The sequence below is a fragment of the Oncorhynchus mykiss genome, chromosome 25 (genome assembly GCF_057628025.1).
Source record: "Oncorhynchus mykiss isolate SJ-2025 chromosome 25, ASM5762802v1, whole genome shotgun sequence".
Classification (NCBI taxonomy): domain Eukaryota; kingdom Metazoa; phylum Chordata; class Actinopteri; order Salmoniformes; family Salmonidae; genus Oncorhynchus; species Oncorhynchus mykiss.
Genome location: NC_143046.1, coordinates 68,330,004 through 68,346,207, shown reverse-complemented (window position 1 = coordinate 68,346,207; position 16,204 = coordinate 68,330,004).

Sequence of the window (16,204 nt, the reverse complement as noted above, 5' to 3'; positions counted from 1 at the left end):
GACGTGTGCAAAGCGTCCCTGGTTCGCGCCCAGGTCGGGGCGAGGGGACGGACGTAAAGTCTAAACTGTTACACTTGCAAGCCGAAGAACACCATCCCAACCATGAAGTACGAGGGTGGCAGCATCATGTTGTGGGTTCAAAAGTATCTATATCCACAGTAAAACAAGTCCTATATCGACATAACCTGAAAGGCCGCTCAGCAAGGAAGAAGCCACTGCTCCAAAACCGCCATAAAAAAGCGGTTGCTTTCCTGCAGGAGGGTCTGGTGCGCTTCACAAAATAGATGGCGTCATGAGGGAGGAAAATTATATGGATATATTGAATCAACATCTCAAGACATCAGTCAGTAAGTTAAAGCTTGGTCGCAAATGGATATTCCAAATGGACAATGACCCCAAGCGTACTTCCAAAGTTGTGGCAAAATGGCTTAATAAGGACAACAAAGTCAAGGTATTGGAGTGGCCATCTCAAAACCCTGACCTCAGTCCCTTGTCAAATGTGTGGGCAGAACTGAAAAAGCATGTGTGAGGAGGCCTACAAACCTGACTCAGTTACACCAGCTCTGTCAGGAGGAATGGGCCAAAATTCACCCAACTTACTGTGGGAAGCTTGTAGAAGGATACCTGAAACGTTTGACCCAAGTTAAACAATTGAAAGGCAATGCTACCAAATACTAATTGAGTGTATATCAACTTCTGACCCACTGGGAATGTGATGAAAGAAATAAAAGCTGAAATAAATCATTCTCGCTACTATTATTCTGACATTTCACATTCTTAAAATAAAGTGGTGATCCTAACTGACCTAAGACAGGGAATTGTTACGTGAATTAAATGTCAGGAATTGTGAAAAAATGAAGTTTAAATGTATTTGGCTAAGGTGTATGTAAACTTTAACTGTAAGTATTATAATGGGCGACCAATTGTGAAAGGATTTCCATTCCCAGTACTGTATACAAAGAGGGACCTTAGTTCACTGGTGTCAAGATCAACTTTCAGTTCAGGGTTGTTTGAGAGTCACGTCTGGGACTGAGGGGATTTTGACTGTGATTAGGCCAAAAACGATCAGGATGTTGGAAGGTGCAGAAGGGTAGGAGAAGTTGATTCCATACAGTGTGAGCAAAGCACACATCACATCAGATTTTGCTGTTATTGTCCTCAACAGTTATTTCAAAGAGATAATTTGAGGTGACATACGATGGCAATGGCTTCATCTCTTCTATAGGCTACAGTACAGTAAGTTCTTGTTTGAGAGTTTTATATAAGGAGAATCTGCACTGATTAAATCACCTTTCCTTCAAATGTCTAAAACAATGCTTAATCAGTAAACAAGTCCTTTAGGTATAATGAGATGGCGGGGATGGCCGATTGTTTTTAGAGAGAAAATAGGACAAAATTAATACTACATAAAAGTCGAATAAAAAGCACAAATAGGCAGGCTACTGTTGTTCAGGCAACGTAAAATAACGAAGGGATTTACCACCTCAGATTGTTTTCCCTCAAGAACAATGAAAATCACATCCATCTCTGTAATTAGAATGACATCAAATGCATACGTTCAGTCTATCCTTCTTATCCCAAGTCATTTTCTACCTTAACACTTGACAGTGTCTTTAATTCCCAGAGTTTATGCGCTGACCACAAATGACTCAAAGGATTACTAATATCAATATTACATTTTAACTTATCATAGTTTAATGAATAAGAGCAAATCAGCTCCTTTTTTAAATTTTAATATCATGAAAGTGATTGCAGTTCATAGTTTGTCTGGTCCCTCCAGATGTTATATTTTCTGTCAGGGTGAGAGAGGAAGGAGACTAAACAGGAGGATCATGGAGAGTGATCAAGAGATAAGGCTAAAATATCAACACAAAAAGAAAAATCACCTGGAGTAAAGGAGATTACAATTGTTGTTGTAACGGTCTTCTAGGTGTGAAGGAGAGTCGGACCAAAATGCGGCGTGTAGATTGCGATCCATGTTTATTGTGACTATAGCAACATGAATCCAAATACAAACAGTGCAAAATAATAAACGTAATGAAAACCGAAACAGCCTAAACTGGTGCAAACTAACACTAAGGACAATCACCCACAAACACACAGTGAAACCCAGGCTACCTAAATATGGTTCCCAATCAGAGACAATGACTAACACCTGCCTCTGATTGAGAACCATATCAGGCCGGACATAGAAATAGACAAACAAGACATCCAACATAGAATGCCCACCCAGTTCACGTCCTGACCAACACTAAAACAAGGAAAACACACACGAACGATGGTCAGAACGTGACAGTACCCCCCCTCCAAGGTGCGGACTCCGGACGCACAACTTAAACCTATGGGGGAGGGTGTGGGTGGGCATCTGTCCGCGGTGGCGGCTCTGGCGCTGGACGTGGACCCCACTCCATAACAGTTTTAGTCCACCTCCTTAGCGTCCCTAGATAGGTGACCCTTCTTAATGACAGCTCGGGACAGAGGGTCAGCTCGAGACAGAGGGGCAGCTCGGGACAGAAGTAGCTCGGGACTGATGGGTAGCACAGCACTGAGAGGAAGCTCAGGCAGGTAGTTAGATCCGGCAGATCCTGGCCGGCTGGCGGTTCTGGCAGATCCTGGCCGACTGGCAGATCTGGAAGAGTCTGGCCGACTGGCAGATCTGGAAGAGTCTGGCCGACTGGCAGATCTGGAAGAGTCTGGTCGACTGGCAGATCTGGAAGAGTCTGGTCGACTGGCAGATCTGGAAGAGTCTGGTCGACTGGCAGATCTGGAAGAGTCTGGTCGACTGGCAGATCTGGAAGAGTCTGGTCGACTGGCAGATCTGGAAGAGTCTGGTCGACTGGCAGATCTGGAAGAGTCTGGTCGACTGGCAGATCTGGCTGCTCCATGCTGACTGGCAGCACTGGCTGCTCCATGCTGACTGGCCGCCCTGGCTGCTCCATGCTGACTGGCGGCCCTGGCTGCTCCATGCTGACTGGCGGCCCTGGCTGCTCCATGCTGACTGGCGGCCCTGGCTGCTCCATGCAGACTGGCGGCCCTGGCTGCTCCATGCTAACTGGCAGCTCTGGCGGCTCCTTGCAGACTAGCAGCTCTGGCGGCTCCTTGCAGACTAGCAGCTTTGGCGGCATCCTGCAGACAGGCAGCTCTGGCGGCTCCTTGCAGACTGGTAGCTCCTTGCAGACTGGCAGCTCTGGCGGCCCCTGGTTGACTGGCGGCGCTGGCGCTGGGCTGACTGACGGCACTGGCGGCCCCTGGCTGACTGGCGGCACTGGCGGCCCCTGGCTGACTGGCGGCACTGGCGGCCCCTGGCTGACTGGCGGCACTGGCGGCCCCTGGCTGACTGGCGGCACTGGCGGCCCCTGGCTGACTGGCGGCACTGGCGGCCCCTGGCTGACTGGCGGCACTGGCGGCCCCTGGCTGACTGGCGGCACTGGCGGCCCCTGGCTGACTGGCGGCACTGGCGGCCCCTGGCTGACTGGCGGCACTGGCGGCCCCTGGCTGACTGGCGGCACTGGCGGCCCCTGGCTGACTGGCGGCACTGGCGGCCCCTGGCAGACGGGCGGCGCTGGCGGCGCTGGGCAGACGGGCGGCGCTGGCGGCGCTGGGCAGACGGGCGGCACTGGCGGCGCTGGGCAGACGGGCGGCACTGGCGGCGCTGGGCAGACGGGCGGCACTGGCGGCGCTGGGCAGACGGGCGGCACTGGCGGCGCTGGGCAGACGGGCGGCACTGGCGGCGTTGGGCAGACGGGAAGCTCCGATGGCGCCGGGCAGACGGGAAGCTCCGGCAGAGGCGCCGGGCAGACGGGAAGCTCCGGCAGAGGCGCCGGACAGGCGGGAGGCTCCGGCAGAGGCGCCGGACAGGCGGGAGGCTCCGGCAGAGGCGCCGGACAGGCGGGAGGCTCCGGCAGAGGCGCCGGACAGGCGGGAGGCTCCGGCAGAGGCGCCGGACAGGCGGGAGGCTCCGGCAGCGCTGGAGAGGAGGAAGGCTCTGGACGGATGGGCCGGAGAGACAGCCTGGTACGGGGAGCTGCCACCGGAGGGCTGGGGTGTGGAGGTGGTGACGGATAGACCGGGCCGTGCAGGCGCACTGGAGCTCTTGAGCACCGAGCCTGTCCAACCTTACCCGGTTGAATGGTCCCGGTCGCCCTGCCAGTGCGGCGAGGTGGAATAGCCCGCACTGGGCTATGCAGGCGAACCGGGGACACCGTGCGCAAGGCTGGTGCCATGTAAGCCGGCCCAAGGAGACGCACTGGAGACCAGATGCGTAGAGCCGGCTTCATGGCACTTGGCTCGATGCCCACTCTAGCCCGGCCGATACGCGGAGCTGGAATGTACCGCACCGGGCTGTGCACCCGCACTGGGGACACCGTGCGCTCCACAGCATAACACGGTGCCTGCCCGGTCTCTCTAGCCCCCCGGTAACCACAGGAAGTTGGCTCAGGTCTCCTACCTGGCGTAGCCATACTCCCTGTTAGCCCCCCCCCAAGAAATTTTTGGGGCTGACTCCCGGGCTTCCATCCACGACGCCGCGCTGCCTCCTCGTACCAACGCCTCTCCGCTTTCGCCGCCTCCCGTTCTTCCTTGGGGCGGCGATACTCTCCTGGCTGAGCCCAAGGTCCTTTACCGTCTAATTCGTCCTCCCATGTCCATACCTCCTCGCGCTGCTCCTGCTGCTGCTTTTTCCTTTGCCCATTACCACACCGCTTGGTCCTGTTGTGGTGGGTGATTCTGTAACGGTCTTCTAGGTGTGAAGGAGAGTCGGACCAAAATGCGGCGTGTAGATTGCGATCCATGTTTATTGTGACTATAGCAACATGAATCCAAATACAAACAGTGCAAAATAATAAACGTAATGAAAACCGAAACAGCCTAAACTGGTGCAAACTAACACTAAGGACAATCACCCACAAACACACAGTGAAACCCAGGCTACCTAAATATGGTTCCCAATCAGAGACAATGACTAACACCTGCCTCTGATTGAGAACCATATCAGGCCGGACATAGAAATAGACAAACAAGACATCCAACATAGAATGCCCACCCAGTTCACGTCCTGACCAACACTAAAACAAGGAAAACACACACGAACGATGGTCAGAACGTGACAGTTGTTGACTAGGACTGAGGGGATAGGGTTGGACAGGAGGTTATTCTCTGTCGTCTTAAAAAAAAAAAAAAATCTCTGCCCCGTGTAAAATAAACAAACTAAAAACGCTTCAGGAGCTACAACAACCCATATTATACCCGTAAATCCTGCGAAAGTGACTAAAATATATCCCTTGACCCCTTTGTCTTTCACATATGACAGTGGGATAACCATTTATGAATTCAGACTTGCAGGGTCAGGAAAGATTAGAGACTAGGTATGGTCAGGGAGTGGTTAGAGGGGTAGTTGCAAATGGATCACAGAATATTTGTGGCAATAAATAGTGGTTATACGGATACAGCTCCTTGCCCTTAAGCAACCAGTTGATGTCAATACAAGCACATTCATGTATGAGGTTATAATCGATGGAATACAGTGCATTCAGAAAGTGCTCAGACCCCTTGACATTTTTCACATTTTGTTATGTTACAGCCTTATTCTAAAATTGATTAAATAGTTTTGACATCAATCTACACACAATACCCCATAATGACGAAGCAAACATGTTTATTTTATTTTTGCGCTTTTACAAATCATGTCCAATCAATTAAATTTACCACAGGTGGACCCCAATCAAGTTGTAGAAACATCTCAAGGATGATTAATGGAAACAGCATGCACCTGAGCTCAATTTCAAATCTCATAGCAAAGCGTCTGAATAATTATGTACTGTAAATAAGTTATTTCTGTTTAATTTGAATAAATTTGCAAAAATGTCTAAAAACCTATTTTAATTTTGTCATTAAGGGGTGTTGTGTGTAGACTGATGTAATTAAAATAATTTCATCCGTTTTAGAATAAGGCTGTCATGTAACAAAATGTGGAAAAAGTGAGGGGGTCTGAATACTTTCCGAATGCACTGTATATATATGAACTGAAGAAAATAAATAACTACATTTAGTTGCTTTTTTAAGGGCATGCTTTTCGAGTATACACAGAATAAGCATATTTTCCCTTTCTCGCTCATTATCCCTCTTTCTCTATCCTTTCCTATTTTGCTCCAGGGAGATAGACAGGAAATTAATTACAGGGAGCCTGACAGACCACAACAATAAGACAATGACATGTTTTTACAGAGGGCATTATGTCAAGATTATCTCTGAATGGGGTATTTTCTTGTGGGTCTGTAAAACTAACTTGCAGCATAATACGTACCTTGTGAAAGATAAATATATTCACATTTTGATAATGTTACATTGTGAAAACACGTGGTTGCCATAGTAAAATTCAATTTCGTCTTCAGAATAAGCATTCAAGGAATCTGATTTGTGTTGCGATAATTGTAATCTGTACCCCATGCACACATTACACACAGCTTCGAAATGTGTTATGAATAAGTAATATATTTATCCTCATGACTTGGTCACAGAATATTTTCCTTTATAACGAATATAGAACTAGGCTATATCTTTTCAAAATATTGGTATTCTTCATCCCCTGGATGAACTTTCACTTTGTAAGGCGCTGTAGTCTGTATTATTTGATGATTGAGCTTAAACATCCATTAATGTGCTCAACCCTCTCACTTCACCCACAACCCCAACCCCCTGCCTTGGAATCTTAGTAGATAGCACAGAAAACATGGTCCATTCAGCAATTATTCACACAGTCTTGGGCTAATGGTACTCTGAATGCACAGACACAGCAGAATGAAGTGAGTCAGTGGACCAGCAGTAATGGCCTCATGTAGTGTGTGTGTGTGTGTGTGTGTGTGTGTGTGTGTGTGTGTGTGTGTGTGTGTGTGTGTGTGTGTGTGTGTGTGTGTGTGTGCAGGGGCGCAACTTTCACTGGGGACGGGGGGGACATGACCCCCCCCCCCCGCCCCACACACACACACATTTTAAAGTTGCATTTTTGACCCCCTCAGTTTTATAATTGCAGAGTGATACAAAAAGCGGCATCGGTGTGCTTCGGGACCATGCAGATGCCTCAGAGAGGTCTGGTAGACTGTTTGGTGGTTTCAGCCGGCAGGATTTAGGACTGTGCGGACACTACAGAGCATGCAGACAGGCTGTGTGAAGGCAAAGCTATTATTATAGGACCAGCACGATGCTGCTGTCTGGAGCTGTTGTCTCTGTGTGTTTTCTCCGGGTTGTAACAGCAAGCAGAGCAGAAACTAAACAGGCTCCTCTTTATTTGATTGATGTAGCTGGCAAGGTAACTGTTGTTTGACTTAACAGAAAAATAAGTATTTATTTCCAGTGCTGAGCTAGTAGTGTAACTGACATGTAACATGTAACATTACATGATTCATCCTCTCTCGACTGAAGTTCCTCCTGAAGAGAATGAACTAGCTAGTGGGCCACCACAGCCAGTTCAGCTTTAGCCATCTGTCAGGTAGCAGCATCTAACAGCTGTTGTGTGTATTGAAATGTTTTATAGCCTTTTTGTCCTGTTTCAACAGAAGTAAATTAACTTGGCTAGTTTTTCGGCAGTTGATGTACCATTAGAGCTTGCCAAACATTGGCTAACATTAGCTAGCTCACTAACTTTAGCTATTATTGATGCCTCAATTCTGCTAGACCTGAATAAAACGATGAAACAAGCTGCCAAATGATTGAAGACCAATATTTTGACATTTCTTGACTGTGCAATGTGATTTTTTTATTAGTCAGTATAGCAATATAATGTTATTGATCTGTCCATTTCCCTGGCTAATTCCCTACTTTTATTTTTACATTTAGTGTGTGGATCAGCTTTAATATTGCAGATAGATTGTAGCTTCCATCAATGTAATTGTCTGAATCATTTCAGATCCCCCATATATTTTGGGGGTAAATACATATATTTATATATATTCATACCCACATATATATATATATAAACATGCATACATATACATACATATATGTATATACAGTGCCTTGCAAAAGTATTCGGCCCCCTTGAACTTTGCGACCTTTTGCCACATTTCAGGCTTCAAACATAAAGATATAAAACTGTATTTTTTTGTGAAGAATCAACAACAAGTGGGACACATTCATGAAGTGGAACGACATTTATTGGATATTTCAAACTTTTTTAACAAATCAAAAACTGAAAAATTGGGCGTGCAAAATTATTCAGCCCCCTTAAGTTAATACTTTGTAGCGCCACCTTTTTCTGTGATTACAGCTGTAAGTCGCTTGGGGTATGTCTCTATCAGTTTTGCACATCGAGAGACTGAAATTTTTTCCCATTCCTCCTTGCAAAACAGCTCGAGCTCAGTGAGGTTGGATGGAGAGCATTTGTGAACAGCAGTTTTCAGTTCTTTCCACAGATTCTCGATTGGATTCAGGTCTGGACTTTGACTTGGCCATTCTAACACCTGGATATGTTTATTTTTGAACCATTCCATTGTAGATTTTGCTTTATGTTTTGGATCATTGTCTTGTTGGAAGACAAATCTCCGTCCCAGTCTCAGGTCTTTTGCAGACTCCATCAGGTTTTCTTCCAGAATGGTCCTGTATTTGGCTCCATCCATCTTCCCATCAATTTTAACCATCTTCCCTGTCCCTGCTGAAGAAAAGAAGGCCCAAACCATGATGCTGCCACCACCATGTTTGACAGTGGGGATGGTGTGTTCAGCTGTGTTGCTTTTATGCCAAACATAACGTTTTGCATTGTTGCCAAAAAGTTCAATTTTGGTTTCATCTGACCAGAGCACCTTCTTCCACATGTTTGGTGTGTCTCCCAGGTGGCTTGTGGCAAACTTTAAACAACACTTTTTATGGATATCTTTAAGAAATGACTTTCTTCTTGCCACTCTTCCATAAAGGCCAGATTTGTTCAATATACGACTGATTGTTGTCCTATGGACAGAGTCTGCCACCTCAGCTGTAGATCTCTGCAGTTCATCCAGAGTGATCATGGGCCTCTTGGCCATTAACTCTGATCAGTCTTCTCCTTGTATGAGCTGAAAGTTTAGAGGGACGGCCAGGTCTTGGTAGATTTGCAGTGGTCTGATACTCCTTCCATTTCAATATTATCGCTTGCACAGTGCTCCTTGGGATGTTTAAAGCTTGGGAAATCTTTTTGTATCCAAATCCGGCTTTAAACTTCTTCACAACAGTATCTCGGACCTGCCTGGTGTGTTCCTTGTTCTTCATGATGCTCTCTGCGCTTTTAACGGACCTCTGAGACTATCACAGTGCAGGTGCATTTATACGGAGACTTGATTACACACAGGTGGATTGTATTTATCATCATTAGTCATTTAGGTCAACATTGGATCATTCAGAGATCCTCACTGAACTTCTGGAGAGAGTTTGCTGCACTGAAAGTAAAGGGGCTGAATAATTTTGCACGCCCAATTTTTCAGTTTTTGATTTGTTAAAAAAGTTTGAAATATCCAATAAATGTCGTTCCACTTCATGATTGTGTCCCACTTGTTGTTGATTCTTCACAAAAAAATACAGTTTTATATCTTTATGTTTGAAGCCTGAAATGTGGCAAAAGGTCGCAAAGTTCAAGGGGGCCGAATACTTTCGCAAGGCACTGTATATACAGTGGGGCAAAAAAGTATTCAGTCAGCCACCAATTGTGCAAGTTTTCCCACTTAAAAAGATGAGAGAGGCCTGTAATTTTCATCATAGGTACACTTCAACTATGACAGACAAAATGAGAGAAAATAAATCCAGAAATTCACATTGTAGGATTTTTAATGAATTCATTTGCACATTTTGGTGGAAAATAATTATTTGGTCAATAACAAAACTTTGTCTCAATACTTTGTTATATACCCTTTGTTGGCAATGACAGATGACAGTCAACCGTTTTCTGTAAGTCTTCACAAGGTTTTCACACACTGTTGCTGGTATTTTGGCCCATTCCTCCATGCAGATCTCCTCTAGAGCAGTGATGGTTTGGGGCTGTTGCTGGGCAACACGGACTTTCAACTCCCTCCAAAGATGTTCTATGGGGTTGAGATCTGGAGACTGGCTAGGCCACTCCAGGACCTTGAAATGGTTCTTACGAAGCCACTCCTTCGTTGCCCGGGCGGTGTGTTTGGGATCATTGTCATGCTGAAAGACCCAGCCACATTTCATCTTCAATGCCCTTGCTGATGGAAGGAGGTTTTCACTAAAAATCTCACGATACATGTCCCCATTCATTCTTTCCTTTACACGGATCAGACGTCCTGGTCCCTTTGCAGAAAAACAGCCCCAAAGCATGATGTTTCCACCCCCATGCTTCACAGTAGGTATGGTGTTCTTTGGATGCAACTCAGCATTCTTTGTCCTCCAAACACGACGAGTTGAGTTTTTACCAAAAAGTTATATTTTGGTTTCATCTGACCATATGACATTCTCCCAATCTTCTTCTGGATCATCCAAATGCTCTCTAGCAAACTTCAGATGGGCCTGGACATGTACTGGCTTAAGCAGGGGGGCACGTCTGGCACTGCAGGATTTGAGTCCCTGGCGGCGTAGTGTGTTACTGATGGTAGGCTTTGTTACTTTGGTCCCAGCTCTCTGCAGGTCATTCTCTAGGTCCCCCCGTGTGGTTCTGGGATTTTTGCTCACCATTCTTGTGATCATTTTGACCCCACGGGGTGAGATCTTGCATGGAGATTATCAGTGGTCTTGTATGTTTTCCATTTCCTAATAATTGCTCCCAAAGTTGATTTCTTCAAACCAAGCTGCTTACCTATTGCAGATTCAGTCTTCCCAGCCTGGTGCAGGTCTACAATTTTGTTTCTGGTGTCCTTTGACAGCTCTTTGGTCTTGGCCATAGTGGAGTTTGGAGTGTGACTGTTTGAGGTTGTGGACAGGTGTCTTTTATACTGATAACAAGTTCAAACAGGTGCCATTAATACAGGTAACGAGTGGAGGACAGAGAAGCCTCTTAAAGAAGAAGTTACAGGTCTGTAAGAGCCAGAAATCTTGCTTGTTTGTAGGTGACCAAATACTTATTTTCCACCATAATTTGCAAATAAATTCATTAAAAATCCTACAATGTGATTTTCTGGATTTTTTTTCTCATTTTGTCTGTCATAGTTGAAGTGTACCTATGATGAAAATTACAGGCCTCTCTCGTCTTTTGAAGTGGGAGAACTTGCACAATTGGTGGCTGACTAAATACTTTTTTGCCCCACTGTATACACACATATCTTTTGAAAAAATATGTTCCTTTATTATTCCCCGCAAACCCTACCACCCCTAATTGCAGTAAACGAATAAACAATAACACTTAGGCTTCTACTTCCAGCTTATATGTACTATTTACATTTTACAGACACAATCTATTTTACAATACTTATATTTTGTTGTTTTTCGTCCTGACAATCCTTTATTTCGGATGTCCATCCAGTTTGATTTCTATTTGACTGTGCAATTTCACAACAGTTCTGAACCTATATACATTTTACAGACCCAGTATGTTTTATATTTATTATCTTCTTGTTATTAGTCCCACCCTTCAGCTCCATTCAACCCCTCCTATCTATCTCTTAACACCATCCATATTGGATTTCTATTTGCCATATATTTTTCAACTGTGCTGTGATGCTTCACAAAAGTTCTGAACCTTTCTATGCTCATAGTTTCTACAGGTTGTAAATGAAAGATAAAAATGTTTCTAAAATAATTATTATATTATTGATCGATTGACTATGACTTTTCAAATAACCTAGTATTGCTATCAGCAGAGTTAGCTCCAGGGAAATGTTGCAATTCTTCAGCCATTCCTGGACCTGTGACCAAAAACAAGCTACATATGGGCAGTAACAAAATAAATGATCAAATGACTCTGCCTCCTCGCTGCAAAATCTGCATAGCTGGGAAGGTTGTATCCCCCATATACATAACATTCTTTTGGTTGCAAGAATTTTGTAGTAATTTTAATAGAAAAATTCTACGTTTTGAATCCGCCGTTGTTTTGGGTGTCAATTCATAAACCATGTGCCATGGAATTGGTACATCGAAAATCTCTTCCCAACGATTTTGCAATATATATTGCAGGCTAGACTGTCATGGTGCACAATCAGTACACAACACTATGTTCATCATGTCTTAGCAGGATAAGATGGTGACCGGTATCCCAGCAGGGTCAGACAGCCAGGGAAGACCAGTCTACGGAGCTCAGGTGAATTTTGCAGTTTATTATAACAATCATGAATGGATACAAAGTTCCAGTCATGTGTGCTCCCTCTTGGTCTCTAGGTCACCAGGCTGCTCGTTATGGTGCACACCTGTCAATAGTGGTACGCGCATCTGGGCATAATGACACTCACCTGGACTCCATCACATCCTTGATTACCTGCCCTATATATGTCACTCCCTTTGGTTTCTTTCCCAGTTGTCATTGTTCCTGTTCCATGTCGGTGTGCTGTTCGTGGTTCATTTATTAATTAAAGGTATTCACTCCCTGAACTTGCGTCCCGACTCTCAGCGGACATCGTTACAGTTCCGTTTTGAATTAATGGGTACGCTACAGTCTGGGAGTAATGGTCATTTCAATTACTGAACCATTCTATGCTTGGATGATATAATTTGTAAATGTACACCAAGGAAATTATTTTCCATGCCTCATCTGAGCAGGATCAGATGGTGATAGGGGTCTCAGCAGGGTCAGGCAGCCAGGGAAGACCAGTCTGGGACGGAGCTGAGAGGAACTTTTGCAGAAACAACACTTTATTCTCTCTGTGCAGCAAACACTTCAAAACTGTATCAAGGGTTGAGTGGATTTCCCCGACGAGACAAAACATGTCAAACAAAAATGTGAGGAAGACCTGGGACACACTGATGATGCATAGATACCCAGGTTTGAATGCCCAGTCATGTTCATATAATCTCACACGTAAATTAATGCAGTTTAAGACCATCCATAGAACATACTATATGCCAGTGAAACTAAATATAATGTAACTCCTCTGCTGGAGGTGTAAAACACAAAAGGGGACATCTTTGCATATGTTATGATTTTGTGAAGGCTTGCTGAATTCTGGCAAAAAGTATGTTATTTTATCAGCATGTCTACAGATTCTCCCTGCTCCCTGTTTTTGTTTGCCTTGAAATGTTGATACTGGAGACTTATAAAAGAAGAAACTGTGTAATCTAGAATTTATAGCAGCTAAGAAATGCATTGTCTTTAATTGGAAGGTTGGTTATCGTCCCCCAATGTCAAAATGGATGGCAGGAATGTCAAGTTATGCATCACTGGATTACATTTATTACAAGATTAAAGGTATACTGTTCAACTTTAAGGTCTGAGTGCCTTACATGGAATACTGTATGACAGTAGGGGTCTGCATTGAAAACATATTTTTTCTTCGAGCAGTCGTAAATAAACATTTTTATGGCACATGGCACCTGTATAAGATTTGCCCCTGTCTCAGTGGACTAATCAATTGGAGGCCGCAGGGATGCCACAGTCCAAGAATATGGGGATTGTGGCTCAGATGCACAAGGCACATCTCTCTCCAGAATGCTCTCATTCCTGGCATTTCGTGGGTATTCATTGTTTTATAAATTTATTGTGTCCATTGTTTGCTTTGTCTATCAACTCCCCATTACATATATCACCAGTAGTAGCCTACATTTAGCGGTAATTCCCATCATTTCTAATCTGCAATGTTTGTTTGGTTACGGTGATTTCTGTTATTGCATTAAATATATTATTTCTACAGTCAGTTACCATTCTCATTGTCAGAGTGGACATGTATTTTGCAGAACACATAACCTATGCTACACTTGTGAGAAACAAGTTTTTGTTTATTTCATTACAATTATGAGTTGTCAATTTTGTTTGAATTCCTCTTGTCAATGTTGAGTAAGGACATGCACCTGATTCTGCATATAGAGGTAGGACTAGTCTATGCCCAGCCAATGTGATTTATATGATATTCATTTTTATCAGGATAGTTTCTACCTGCAGGCTAAAATGTTGTGTTGGCTTTATGTAGGCTATTTTTACATAGTTAGCTGTGTGTGAGTGTGTGTGTGTGTGTGTGTGTAGCAAGTGTGTGGGGCGGGGGTATAAAGTACAATCTCCAACTGATTCAAGACAAGCATCTAATGATATACCTAGACTATGGTTGCCCAGACCCACACTCAATCTCTATCCCTCCCTTTCTCTAACCATTCCTCCCAGGCTCCATATCAGGCAGATGAAAACATAACCTGTCACATTCCATCCCATTAAACCAGCCATGAACCATGTGTTCTACTCACAGGGAGACACACAGAGAGAGGGGGGGAGGGGGGGTAAGAAAAGAGCGAGACGGGGCACGGAGTGTGAGAGAGGAGAGACAGAGGGGCTAGGAAAGAAATGGGGGGGTGAAGGCTAAGTGCATCTGGGCACACTTAAGACTAATGAATTATTCATAATCTTAATGCTAATGTAATTTTAATGAAAAAAATAGACAGATATATTCAAGGGACAAACATACAGTAGGAAGGTTTTTACTTGACACATTTTAGACCTATGTACATACAGTACACATACAAACATTTACACATTAAAAAATATATATATATATATATTTCACCTTTATTTAACCAGGTAGGCCAGTTGAGAACAAGTTCTCATTTACAACTGCGTCCTGTCCAAGATAAAGCAAAGCAGTACGACAAAAACAACAACACAGAGTTACACATAAACAAACGTACAGTCAATAACACAATAGAAAAAATCTATGTACAGTGTGTGTAAATGTAGAAGAGTAGGGAGGTAAGGCAATAAATAGGCCATAGAGGCGAAATAATTACAATTTAGCATTAACACTGGAGTGATAGATGTGCAGATAATGATACTGGGGTGCAAAAGAGCAAGAAGATAAATAACAATATGGGGATGAGGTAGTTGGGTGTGCTATTTACAGATTGGCTGTGTACAGGTACAGTGATCGGTAAGCTGCTCTGACAGCTGATGATTAAAGTTAGTGAGGGAGATAAGTCTCCAGCTTCAGTGATTTTTGCAATTAGTTCCAGTCATTGGCAGGAGAGAACTGGAAGGAAAGGCAGCCAAAGTAAGTGTTGGCTTTGGGGATGACCAGTGAAATATACCTGCTGGAGCGCGTGCTAGGGGTGGGTGCTGCTATGGTGACCAGTGAGCTGAGATAAGTTTACCGAGCAAAGACTTATGGATGACCTGGAGTCAGTGGGTTTGGCAAATATGTAGTGGGGGCCAGCCAACGAGAGCATACAGGTCGCAGTGGTGGGTAGTATATGGGGCTTTGGTGACAAAACGGATGGCACTGTGATTGACTACATCCAATTTGCTGAGTAGAGTGTTGGAAGCAATTTTGTAAATGACATCGCCGAAGTCAATGATCGGTAGGATAGTCAGTTTTACAAGGGTATGTTTGGCAGCATGAGTGAAGAAGGCTTTGTTGCGAAATAAAAAGCTGATTCTAGAATTCATTTCGGATTGGAGATGCTTAATGTGAGTCTGGAAGGAGAGTTTACAGTCTAACCAGACACCTAGGTATTTGTAGTTGTCCACATATTCTAAGTCAGAACTGTCCAGAGTAGTGATGCTAGTCTGGCGGGCGGGTGTGGGCAGCGATCGGTTGAAGAGTATGCATTTAGTTTTACTATGCTTAATGTGAGTCTGGAAGAAGAGTTTACCATCTAACCAGACACCTAGGTATTTAAAGTTGTCTACATGTTCTAAAACATATTCTAAGTCAGAACCGTCCAGAGTAGTGATGCTAGGCGGGCGGGTGCGGGCAGCAATCGGTTGAATAGAATGCATTTAGTTTTACTAGCATTTAAAAGCAGTTGAAGTCCACAGAAGGAGAGTTGTATGGCATTGAAGTTTGTTTGGAGGTTTGTTAACAGTGTCCAAAGAAGGGCCAAATGTATACAGAATGGTGTCGTCTGCGTAGAGGTGGATCAGAGACTCACCAGCAGCAAGAGCGACATCATTGATATATACAGAGAAAAGAGTCGGCTCGAGAATTGAACCCTGTGGCACCCCCATAGAGACTGCCAGAGGTCCAGACAACAGGCCCTCCGATTTGACACACTGAACTCTATCAGAGAATTAGTTGGTGACCCAGGCGAGGCAGTCATTTGAGAAACCAAGGCTGTTGAGTCTTCCGATAAGAATGTAGTGATTGACAGAGTCGAAAGC